Here is a 13,556-nt window from a genome sequence, read left to right as displayed (position 1 = left end):
GCCTCACTCCCGACGACACTTTCGATCACCTCGCGCGGGTCTCACCTGTGTCGTCAATTAGACTGTCTCTCCGCACACAATGCATTATGGGAAGGAGTTCAGAGCTGTCAGGCATCATGAAGCGTTTTTCGTGCGAGCGCGCAGCAGGAGTAATGCGAGGCGTCTGCGGTGTCAACCGTTCTGTTTAATCTGATTTTTTTCCTCTCTAGTATGCCGCGTGTGTAGCTTTCCTGGCTGCTGTTTACCATGCAATAATACAACAAGTGTGTGTTTGAAGTGTGACTGCGCTGCGCTCTTGTTCAGGCAGGAGGGGACGGTACGTCATCCCTCATAAAGCTCATTTCAGGTTTAAGCTGCGTCTTGTTGAGTGAGGAAGAGGCATCCTGTGTGTATGTCTGTGAGTGTGTTTGACCTGGAGCAGGTTAGATTTACTGATTGATTTAGTAGGCTGTATGTTAAACTAACATTAATAAATGCTCTAAACTGATGCAGGGGTGTCTAAACTCAGTCCTGGAGGGCGGGTGTCCTGCATAGTTTAGCTGCAACTTCCTTCAACACACCTGCCTGTAAGTCTCTAGTACACCTAGAAAAAGCTTGATTAGCTGCTTCAGATGTGTTTAATTGGGGTTGGAACTAAAATCTGCAGGACACCGGCCCTCCAGGACTGAGTTTGGACACCTCTGAACTAATGAAACCTTATTGTAAAGCGTGACCCTGAATAGATTTTGTCTGATAACTAATTTCTTTTTTGTTTGCTGTGATGGCTGTACATAATAATCCAGACCAAAGATATTACGGAAATACACTCGCCGGCCACTTTATTAGGTACACCTGCTCGACTGCTCATTAATGCAAACTTCCAATCAGCCAGTCACATGGCATCAATTCAATGCATTTAGGTATGTAGACATGGTCAAGACAGTCTGCTGCAGTTCAAACCGAGTTGGTGCCAGACGGGCTGGCCTGAGTATTTCAGAAACTGGTGATCTACTGGTATTTTCATGCACAACCATCTCTAGGGTTTACAGAGAATGGTCAGAAAAGGAGAAGATATCCTGTGAGCGGCAGTTCTGTGGACACAAATGCCTTGTTGATGCCAGAGGTCAGAGGAGAATAGCCAGACTGGTTCCAGCTGATAGAAAGGCAACAGTAACTCACATATCCACTCAATACAACCGAGGTCTGCAGAAGAGCATCTTTGAACACACAATACATCAAACCTTGAGGCAGATGGGCTACAGCAGCAGAAGACCACACTGGGTGCCACTCCTGTTAGCTAAGAACAGGAAACTGAGGCTACAATTAGCACAGGCTCACCAAAATTGCACAATAGAAGATTGGAAAAACGTTGCTTGGTCTGATGAGTCTCGATTTCTGCTGCCACATTCGAATGGTCGGGTCAGAATTTGATGTCAACACCATGAAAGCATGGACCCATCCTGCCTTGCATCAACAGTTCATGCTGGTGGTGGTGGTCTAATGGTGTGAGAGATATTTTCTTGGCACACTTTGGGCCCATTAGCACCAATTAAGCATTGTGTCAACACCACAGCCTACCTGAGTATTGTTGCTGACCAAGTCCATGCCTTTATGACCACAGTGTACCCATCTTCTGATGGCCACTTCCAGCAGGATAACGCGGCATGTCATAAAGCGTGAATCATCTCAAACTGGTTTCTTGATCTTGACAATGAGATCACTACTCAAATGACCTCCACAGTCACCAGTTCTCAATCCAATAGAGCACCTTTTGATGTGGTGAAATGGGAGATTCGCATCATGGATGTGCAGCCAAGCAATGTTCAGCAACTGGGTGATGCTGTCAAGTCATTTTGGACCAAAATATCAGAGGAATATTTCCAGTACTTTGTTGAATCTATGCAAAGAAGGATTAAGGTAGTTCTGGAGGCAACAGGGGGTCCAACCAAGTACTAGTAAGGTGTACCTAATAAAGTGGCCGATGTGTCAGTTATTTTCTTTTTGGCTTAGTTCCTTTATTTATCTGGGATCGCCACAGCAGAATGAACCACCAACTTATCCAGCACGTTTTTACGCAGCGGATGTCCTTCCAGCCGCTTCCCATCACTGGGGGAACATCCATTCACACACATACACTATGGACAAAAACGATTTTTTGTCTTTGTACTTGTAGGGGAAACAGGAGCACCCAGAGGAAACCCACGCGAATGCAGGGAGAACATGCAAACTCCACATAGAAATGCCATCTGACCCAACCGAGGCTCGAACCAGCGATCTGCTTGCTGTGAGGCGACAGCACTACCTACAACGCCACCGCGTCGCCCCTGCCAGTGAGTGTATATTATATAAATATACCAAATATAGAAAACTTCAGCTTTCTTCAGAATAATTTAGTGGTCAACAGAAGAAAGAAACTCATAAAGCTTTAAAACCACATGGATGTGTTTTAAAGATGACATTAAATGTTCCTTTTTGGGTGAACTGTCCCTTTAAGAGACCACATTGGGGCAAAATATGAATACAGAAGTAATATCATCTTCAAACACAAAAGGAGCAAAAATACATATAACAATATAACATGCATGCCTGTGTACAAATGTGTGGCTACATTTATCAAAAAAGACTATTTAGAAACACGAGTTAAGATCAAGTCTTAAGTTTATGTCTTTAGTAAGAGAGTATTTAGTGTATAAATATAATAATCTTTCTGTTTTGCCCATCTGTCTGACACATTTGGGGAAATCATTGATCTTTTTGTCAGTTTCTGTACAACTCTTCCAAACAGCTTGTTGTTTTTGTTTGTAATGTCAGAGTAGAAAGAGAGCATTTCTTATAGTCTGTGTTAAGCAGAAGTGATGGATGTGTTTCTTCTCTATTATGATGTATATCTGAGTGAAACGGCTTCTTGTTTGAGAGCAAACTGGTGGGGTTTGGTTTTGTTCACGAGTAATTGATTTGGATGGTTGTGGTTCGCTATTGGTGGATCTAATGATTGACAGGTTGATCCCACCCTCATTTCCCTAATTTGTATGGGTGTTTCCCTAAACCGGGTTGCAGCTGAAAGGGCAACATATAAACATATAGGATAATTTGGCAGTTCATTCCACTGTGGCAACCCCTGATGAATAAAGGGACTAAGCTGAAGGAAAATTAATGAATAAATGTTCATTTTTACAGCAAAAAAAGATGTACAGGTATAAATAATTAATTAATAGTGAAAGATTCTCTGAAAAAAAAAATATTTAAAATGACAAGTTTGATTTAATGGTGGCTTCAGGAAATTAATAAATGGAGTTTAGATTATCTTTTTATGTCGACAGATCAGCACAGATTACACATAAATACATGAAGGCTGTAGCTTGATCATTGAGATCAAATATTTATAATAAACAGTGCTATAATCCTTATTAAGTTTGGTGAAATGAACTGTGTGAAGAAACGTAATATATTCATACTGTAAAGAACATACTTTACTAATGGTAGAGTTGTACATTTAAATTCAAATACAGTACCTACCTACCGAGTATTTCAGACGCAGCCTAAGTGTCTTTTTTCTTCAGTAGAACAGTAAAGATTTTTTGCTGAATCTTTGGTTCTTGATAATTCATAAAATGCAAGTCAATGGAAATTTCAAAGTTAAAAAACACATGCAGGCTTAACATAATTAATACATGAGTCTCCTGATAATACATTGATGTAAATAAGGGTCAGTTCATCCAAAAATTACAATTCTGGCATGTATTGCTCAACCTTGTGTTTTTACAATCCCTTGTAAACTTTGTTTATCTTCTGATCACAACTTAAGAAGTTTTAGATCAAATCTGAGCGCTTTCTCAGGACTAAAACATTGTCAAAACACTCCATGTGACTTCAGTGGTCCAACAACAATAACACTTTTTAACTTTAATAACACTTTATTATTTATTATTTCAAAATAAAACTGTAAATACAAATTTGTTCACCTCTTCTCGCCTATGTTAGGTCATCATGGTGCACGTTTACGACATGCAATGTGATGTATTGCCATTAGATTCTGTAGACCAAGTTGTCATTGCCTGTAGTAAATGAACAATCTAATCTGACATGAGAGACACAGGCGACAAAGTTGTATTTTTTTTCTATTTTTGGTGAAAAAAAAGTCACATGGGCTATTTTGGACTTTGAGTGTCTTGGGACAGGTGATGTCACAATACTGGAATTTCGGTATACATTTGTGCACCAAAAAAAAAAACAATTTAATAACTTACATTTTTCAGAATTAGGACGATTCTAAGGGCTCACGCCGTTTTGGGGCCCCCAGGGAAAATATTAGGGGCCTATCAGAACCCCCTGCCAAATCCAACCACCCTCCACCACCACCACAAAAAATTAACAAATGTACCAAAATAGTGAAATTGTACCATACTACTTATTTGGGATCTTTTCATAAAGGTAACTAGCACAAGAGTACGGAACCAAAGGGTGGAGCTGAACTCCCTGCTGAGTGCCGATAGGTTTAGAAAGAATCCTAAACAACACAGGAAGCTGTATTTTATAAATCCAATGATGGCTAACAGCAATAAACCATGGTTGACCTGAGCTCAAACTAAGCTTGTTGACTTCTTGTGACAAACAGCCACAAGCCAAGAAGCAAGAACAGGATCTGCTGTGTGTCCTCCATTGTTGTTCAAGGCAGTATTTCCCAACTCTGTTCCTAAAGGCACACCAACAGTACACATTACCATCCTCTCCCTAATTAAACACTCCAGAATCAACTCATCAGAACATTAGAGACTCCAAAACCTGAAATGAATAAATCCAAAATATATTGACGTCCAAAATATATACTGTTGACGTGTCTCCAGGAACAGAGTTGGGAAAGACTGGTTTAAGGGATCGTTCATGCCATGTTTATTGCTGTGTTGACACCAGACGTGGCACATGCAAATTGCACTTAAATAGATGCTTCATTTGTGCATGAAATTCACTTCACAATTGATGTGGATCTGCATCATGGGCAGGGCTTCTGTCTGCCCGGTGACTTTAGCTTTGTTGCTAAATAGCTAACATGGTTTTTATTGAGAGAGCAGCTGTTCTTTATGTGCTTTAGGAAGGCTGAAAAACTGCGTAGATTCTTTCGTCTGAGTGTCTAAGTCCTAGATCTTTTTAGAGGTGCACCCAACTCTGTGATTTTCAGCTCCTTCAGAAACCGTACCTGGATGATGGAGGCTTTCAGAGGTGTTCCTGAATGAGTCGAGCCTAGTTTGTTGAGCTGTTGTCCGGTGTCGGCAAGAGGATTTCCCATCGGGACACCAACAAGAGGCACTACGTCATAATCACACCCCTACTCCTGATTGGTAAATGTGGCACAAATGTCTGCTGAAGTTCACATTTTCGGATTCGAGTGATTCAACTTAATTTGTGCAAATCACGTCATTTGCGTCGCTTTATTCGTGTCAATCGTGTCGCAGGATGTCTATTAACATCTTTGCATTGACTTAATATGTAAATCACCCATCCATGACAATTCATCTGCATAGGTTGTGAATGAAGCATTAGGGTTTGAGAATTCATTCATTCATTCATTTTCTTGTCAGCTTAGTCCCTTTATTAGTCCGGGGTCGCCACAGCGGAATGAACCGTCAACTTATCCAGCACGTTTTTACACGGCAGATGCCCTTCCAACCGCATTCCATCTCTGGGGAACATCCACAAACACTCATTCACGCACACTCATACACTTCGGACAATTTAGCCTACCCAATTCACCTGTACCGCATGTTTTTGGACTTTGATGCATCATATAGCTCAGCATTTCTGAACAAAGCCACAATGAGTGCCTCCTCCACCATGATATATCGGTAAATAAAACGGTTGTCATGCCAACTTTAGCTATAAACAGAAGCTTGAAATAGTTGCCCCGCCTCCGAGCTCTTCTAATTGGTCCACTGCTTTTGGAACTGACAGTGAAAAGCTGAACTATGTGTGAAAGTTTAAGATCAACTTGACATGGGATCTAAAAACGTGTGCTGTACTGCAAAAGATGTGAGACACGAGTGTAAGTCACACACATCCATCAAGTGTGTTTACATTAAAAAACAATAGAAAAGTAGCGCATTAAAATGGAAGAACGCATTAATGTGTAAATTTTGGCCAAGTAACGGTACTGTTGGCAGTGGAAAGGCATGCCTGATAAGGGTGACCTGTAATGTAATGTAATCTGTATTCATATAGTGCATTTATTGTGTATGGTCATACACCCAAAGTTTCACAATCATGAGGGGGGTCTCTCCACACCACCACAAGTGTGTAGCATCCACTTGGATGATACAACGGCAGCCACAGGACAATGGTACCAGTGCGCTCACCACACACCAGCTATTGGTGGAGACAGGGTTAGAGCCAATTCAGCGAGTCTGTGGATCAGGGAAGATGGAGGGAATTTGACTAAGACACCAAGATGTGCCATGGGATTTTAAATGACCACAGAGAGTCAGAGTCTCAGTTTAATGTCTCCTTCGAAAGACGGCACCCACTGACAGTATATTGTCCCCTTCACTGTACTGGGGCATTAGGACTCACACTGACCAAAGTTTGAGCGCCCCCTGCTGGCCTCTCTAACACCACTTCCAACAGCAACCTAGTTTTCCCATGTGGTCTCCCAGTCCCTTCCAGGTGCTGGCCAGGCTCAACCCTGCTTAGCTTCTTTGAGTAACCAGTCTTGGGCTGCAGGGTGATATGTCTGTAGCTGACTGTACTGAATCGTACTGTACTTTACTGTACTGAACCTTACCCCTCAGTAGAAACAAGACATTATAAATCACCAAGGATCACAGTTTTAGTTTATAATATCTGCTACTGAAGTAAAAGTCACCTACATCTTAGATTGCCTGAGGGTGAACAAATCTTGCATTTTGTAGTGAACTATCTCTTTAAATAGACATTCTCATAATGTTATACAAACAATCTCAAATATTATTATATAGCTGGACTTTTATTGCATGTGCGCCAGTGTTTCTGACACATGATCCTTTTGGAGTGGTGGATTTGCTGTTAAAGAGACATTTCTTATTGTCGATGTTAAAACGGCACACAGTATTTCCACATAAACCGATGTAATTTTTACAGGATACTTTGATTACCAGATAGTCTGTCATTTAGTCTCACCTTTGATGAATTTAATAGGATAGTGACCCAAATATTCTGCCATCATTCACTCGCTCTTCATTTGTTCCAAACCAGTTTTTTTGTTGGTAATGTTGGACACAAAAGAAGAAGATACACTACCTAACAAAAGTCTTGTCGCCAATCTAAAGTTTTGGGAACAACTAATAATAACTTGACTTCTAGTTGATCATTTGTTATCAGAAGTGGCTTATATAAAAGGCAAAGGCCTCTAGATTACACTTATTTTACGAACATAAAATATGATCATGCCTTGATTTTTAATGATTTAATTAGGACAGTAAGCTCTGACTTTGCTTAGACAAAAGTCTCATCATTTAACAGAAATAATGTTTAGTATAGAATATAACGACATTCTGCAGTGGAAACAGAATGAATATTGTGTCTGACTCCATCATGAGCTTGGAGGACTGCATCCACACATCTCTGCAATGACTCAAATCACTTATTAATAAAGTCATCTGGAATGGCAAAGAAAGCGTTCTTGCAGGACTCCCAGAGTTCATCAACATTCTTTGGATTCATCTTTAATGCCTCTTCCTTCATCTTACCCCAGACATGCTCAATAATGTTCATTTCTGGTGACTGGGATGGCCAATCCAGGAGTATCTTGACCTTCTTTGCTTTCAGGAACATTGATGTGGAGGCTGAAGTATGAGGAGGAGCGCTATCCTGCTGGAGAATTTGCCCTCTCCTGTGGTTTGTAATGTAATTGGCAGCACAAATGTCTTGATACCTCAGGCTGTTGATGTTGCCATCCGCTCTGCAGATCTCACGCACACCCTCATACTGAATGTAACCGCAAACCATGAGTTTTCCTTTACCAAACTTGACTGATTTCTGTAAGAAAATTGAGTCCATGCTGGTTCCAGTAGGTCTTCTACAGTATTTGTGATGATTGGGATGCAGCTCAACAGATGCTTCATCTGAAAAATCGACCTTCTGCCACTATCCAAATGTTCAACTAGAAGTCAAGTTATTATTTTTTGCTCTTACAACTGGGATCGACGACAAGAGTTTTTTCAGGTAGTGACAGGTTACTATTGACATCCACAATAGGAAAAAATTACAAATAATGAAGGGAAAAAAACAATAGTAATGAAAGTCAATGGTTACCAGTTTCTAACATTCTTCAAACTATCTTCTTTTCTGTTCAACATAAAAAACTATTATAAAAAGAGTCAATGGTTACCAGTTTCTAATATTCTTCAAACTATCTTCTTTTCTGTTCAACATAAAAAACAATAATAATAGGAGTCAATGGTTACCAGTTTCAAACATTCTTCAAACTATCTTCTTTTCTGTTCAACATAAAAAACTATTATAAAAAGAGTCAATGGTTACCAGTTTCTAATATTCTTCAAACTATCTTCTTTTCTGTTCAACATAAAAAACAATAATAATAGGAGTCAATGGTCACCAGTTTCTAACATTCTTCAAACTATCTTCTTTTCTGTTCAACATAAAAAACAATAATAATAGGAGTCAATGGTTACCAGTTTCTAATATTCTTCAAACTATCTTCTTTTCTGTTCAACATAAAAAACAATAATAATAGGAGTCAATGGTCACCAGTTTCTAACATTCTTCAAACTATCTTCTTTTCTGTTCAACATAAAAAACAATAATAATAGGAGTCAATGGTCACCAGTTTCTAACATTCTTCAAACTATCTTCTTTTCTGTTCAACATAAAAAACAATAATAATAGGAGTCAATGGTCACCAGTTTCTAACATTCTTCAAACTATCTTCTTTTCTGTTCAACATAAAAAAACTAGTTTGGAACAAGTCAAAAATGAATAAATACTGACTATGTTTTGATTTTTGTTTTAAGTATCCCTTTAAGGCGTCTTTGATCAATAAAAGCAGACATATATTCTCTGCCTGACCCCAAATGGGAATTGTTTACTAATTTGACCCCAACATTGGATTTCCATGATTATAAGTTTGTGCTGTTTCAGATGCTTGAAAATTCATCATATCATCTTGTCAGCTTGTTACTACAGTAACATTGTCACAGTACTCAGTGTGTGTGTGTGTGCATGTGTGTTTAAACTCGGATTGACTGATAGAAGCTTCAGGGAATTTGCTCATGGCTTTTGCCTGTAACCTTTATATGAAACCAGGTTTTGATTTGAAGCTTCTCTCTAGCACCGGTGACAGTGCATTTCAGGAACAGGTTTGCTGAGTGTTTCTGCATCTCGTCAGACAGTTGTGTGTTTGGAAGGTCTGTGTGTGTGTGTGTGTGTGTGTGTGTGTGTGTGTGTGTGTGTGTGTGTGTGTGTGTGTGTGTGTGTGTGTGTGTGTGTGTGTGTGTGTGTGTGTGTGTGTGTGTGTGTGTGTGTGTGTGAGAATGTGATATTGTCTCTGTGGTGAATGGGAAGGTCTGCGGTGTCTAATTAGAATATATGGGCTCCTGTGTTGTGACTGGCTTCTTTGAGCACGCTCACCTGTGCGCTTCCTGCTTATTAGCATTCTCATGCATATTAATCAGGAGCAGAGGCGCAGCACGCCCTAGCTTGGCCGCAGGGCATCATGGGAGATTACTTGCATGAGTAAATCCCGCTGGCTGGAGTTGGTCCAGAACTCCACAGCTGTCCGTCAAAGCGCAGGCGGGCAGAAGGGCATCAGGGTGTGGCGGGGCAGGGCGGTAAAGGGCTAGCGTTTAGCATGGGCTTAGCATTAGCTCATCAGGGATGAAGTCCGGCTCCTGTTGCATCGTAATGAGATTGCTTATTGTTTTTTGTTTCTTTTACTAAGGCTATTTTGCTAATTAGCTTCTGTTTATTTCAGGATTCCAAACTTGATTTTTTTCCAGTACACTTTTCTGAAGACCTGTTGATATGTTTGATTTATTAAAGCTAGAAGAAACCCACATAGAAATCTGATATATGACACATATGATGGCATATACACTCACCGGCCACTTTATTAGGTACACCTTACTAGAGCAGGGTTGGACCCCTTTTGCCTTCAGAACTGCCTTAATCCTTTGCGACAGATTCTGCAAGGTACTGGAAATATTCCTTAGGGATTTTGCTCCATATTGACATGCCAACATCACTCAGTGCTGCAGAGTTTTCGGCTGCACATCCATGATGCAAATCTCCCGTATCACCACATCCCAAAGGTGCTCTATTGGATTGAGTTCTGGGGACTGTGGAGGCCATGTGAGAACAGTGAACTCATTGTCATGTTCAAGAAACCAGTCTGAGATGATTCACGCTTTATGACATGGCGTGTTCTCCTGCTGGAAGTAGCCATCATGCTTTTTTCAACATTTCAGGCTGGTTGTGTAATGGTGTGGGAGACAGTTTCTTGGCACACTTTGGGCTCATTAGTACCAAGTGAGCATTGTGTCAACGCCACAGCCTACCTGAGTATTGTTGCTGACCATGTCCATCCCTTTATGACCACAGTGTACCCATCTTTGATGGCTACTTCCAGCTGGATAATACACCATTTCAAAAAGCGTGAATCAACTCAAACTGGTTTCTTGAACATGACAATGAGATCACTGTACTTAAATGGCCTCCACAGTCACCAGAGCTCAATCCAATAGAGCACCTCTGGGATGTAGTGGAATGGGAGATTCGCATCATGGATGTGCAGCCGACAAATCTACAGCACTGAGTGATGCTATCATGTCAATATAGAGCAAATCTCTGAGGAATATTTCCAGCACCTTCTTAAATCTATACCACAAAGGATTAAGACAGTTCAGAAGGCAAAAGGGGCTTCAACCCAGTACTTGTAGGGTGTACCAAATAAAGTGACTGGTTGTGTATATAAGCTGCTCAAAAAAATAAAAACAACACAATGTAACTGCAAGTGTTCCCTTTATTTTTTCGAGCAGTATATATTCATCTCAGTAGATATAATGCTGGCATATGTTTTATGCAGCGTAGTGTGTTGTCAACATGTACCCTTTAATTGAGCACACTGCAAAGTCTGTATGTTTTCAGTGTTTATTTATCACTGTTCATCAATATGACGGAAAAGAACTGTTAGAAATAGTGCTGCAGAAAAGCAGTATTGATCAGTCCTGCTTCAGCATTAGTATTTCCACATCATCAAACATATGAAAGTGTATTCCATGTATGTGTGTGTGTGTGTGTGTGTGTGTGTGTGTGTGTGTGTGTGTGTGTGTGTGTGTGTGTGTGTGTGTGTGTGTGTGTGTGTGTGTGTGTGTGTGTGTGTGTGTGTGTGTGTGTGTGTGTGTGTGTGTGTGTGTGTGTAAGAGAGAGAGAGAGAGAGAGATAGAGAAGGGTAGGGAGCACAGTGGGGTCCACATACTGTGTGAATACTAATTGAGCTCTCTTGGCAGGTCAGGGTCCCTCTCCTCTCGACATTTACCCATCTGCACCGCAGCACACACTCGCACACAGCTCCTGTGGATTACCTAGGCCGCAGGACAGAGCCGTTTCTATGGAAACCTCATAGCAGGCCGCATGAGTTAACCATACACCTAAAGTCTCCGTTTGTGTGTGTGAAGCTTGTATTCCTAATATTGTGGGCACCAAATGTCCCCACAAGTATAGTAAAACCAGTTTGTTTTGAGCTTTTTTTTTTACCCATGAGAAAAACGGCTCATAAATCAGACAGAATGGAGTATTTTGAGAATGTAAACATGCGGATTTGTTTGCTGTGAGGGTCAGTTTAGAGGTAGGATTTGACTGTACCTATAAACATCATGTTCATGAAAAGTCCCCATAAAGATAGCTGTACAAGTGTGTGCGTTAGAGAGAGAGCACAAACTGCACACCAACCTGTCATGCAGTTAATTATTGTATTCTTTTATAAAAGACAGTTCAGGGCTCAACAATAAGGACTGCCCGGGGCCAGCGTGCGAGGCGCTCTGGACAGTAGACAGAATTGTTACTGGCCCGATTCGTAGTGCCTTGTCACAAAAGTTCAATTTGTCTGCGACTATTTGTCAATTGCATATGAATACAGTCTTAGAATCCAGAAACAGTTTGTGCTTTTAAGCCTTTAAATGCTGCCTTCTCAGTGATGTTGTAAACACCATATTGCTTTCCGGTTTCTTCTATCTGATTGGATGTTGTGAGCATGTCCTTTTTTTGTAGCCTGGTAAAAACCAGTACAGCAAAATGAATTTATGAGGCTAAAAGAATGTCTTGGAGGCAAACATTTACGTGGGTACAATGCGAAGATATGCTCATACATTTTTGAACATTTTAAAAATATTAAATTCTAGATTCAAACACATTTTTGACACAATATTAAAAACATGTGGCTAAGAAATAGCTATTAACTTAACTTTTTTTTGTTAACTTAACTTTTTCACTGGGGCCAGTGAAAATATTGGCCGGGCAAGTAAAAATCTGAACCGCTGGCCCAATCGGGCCAGTAGAAAAAATCCTTAGCGTTGAACCCTGCAGTTGGAAAGTCTGGATTTTTTATTTATTTATTTATTTATTTTTTGAGTATATCTGTTCAGATTTGTCTGCAAGAACAGTGTCTAAGAAACACTGAAACTTAAAGAAGTGGTTGAAAGTTACAGGTTGGTAAATAATATCTGTTTGGGGTCAATCAGAAATTAATTGGCTACTTTTATTGATCAAGTATGCCCTAAAGGGATAGTTCACACAAAAATTAAAATTCTGTCATCATTTATTAACTTAACTTGTGCCAAACCAAGCGGCAACCTCGTGAAGCTGATATGGAAGTAACTGAATCTGCAAATCTTCAAAATTCTGCTAGTCCTGGCTCCGTAATAGAGCACATTTCTATTGAGCCCACTGTAAAAATGGCAGACTTAACAGCAGAAAAATGTGTTTACAGCCTGGCACAAAGAACGATTTTGGTTCGTATAGCTAATATTACCCTTCATGACAACTGTGAGGGGTGTGATTTTTTTTATTATTATTATTATTTTTTAAATAACTTATCTGTTTCCTTTATATTAAGTCTGCATAATTAAGGGTCGTGGCCACTTGAGTGACAGCTAGGTCTGGCTGGTCACCGTCAATTCACCTCAGCTGGGGTGCATTTCCCAAACAACAATGCAACTCGTGGCTGAACTATCATAGTACGATGCATCGTTTGGGAAACGAACGATGTAGTGACGAGTGTTTCCCAAAATGCATAGTTTCTCTGTCGCAGATCCATCGCTTGAACCATGTTAGTTATAACATAAAACACCCATGGTGCTCTAAAAGGGGTGGACTAAAAACTTCTTTAGAGAAGAACCCCATTATTACTTTGTGCAGATTATATTGTTTTACACACGCACACACACATTTAAATTAAAACTCCAACATTAATTTGGGTAAAAACATGCACTCGCTTTCCATATTAACTGAAATGTGTTTAAATGGCACATTTAGGACCTGTGTTTGCTTTACTAATATTATTTAGAAGTTGAACATTACATATTCTATTTTAAATC

The 13,556-nt window shown here is 40.1% G+C and overlaps 1 protein-coding gene across 32 annotated transcripts in view; it reads left to right on the top strand.

Annotated features, from left to right (window-relative positions):
- Positions 1-13,556, top strand: part of tfap2d (transcription factor AP-2 delta (activating enhancer binding protein 2 delta)) — a 212,742-nt gene that overhangs the window by 164,035 nt on the left and 35,151 nt on the right. For 21 of the 32 annotated variants that reach the window (XM_073932955.1, XM_073932949.1, XM_073932956.1 and 18 more), the window contains one exon: positions 2,153-2,309. The exons of 8 other annotated variants lie outside the window; for them this stretch is intronic. The gene's annotated coding sequence lies outside the window, so the exon portion shown is untranslated. Of the gene's footprint in view, positions 1-2,152; positions 2,310-5,155; positions 5,316-13,556 lie in introns of all 32 variants that reach the window. 3 more of the 32 variants (XM_073932936.1, XM_073932943.1, XM_073932932.1) reach the window with 1 other exon arrangement.

Source organism: Danio rerio, chromosome 20, assembly GCF_049306965.1.
Source record: "Danio rerio strain Tuebingen ecotype United States chromosome 20, GRCz12tu, whole genome shotgun sequence".
Classification (NCBI taxonomy): Eukaryota; Metazoa; Chordata; class Actinopteri; order Cypriniformes; family Danionidae; genus Danio; species Danio rerio.
Note: the sequence above shows the minus strand (reverse complement) of the source record. Positions and strands in the feature narration are given on the sequence as shown.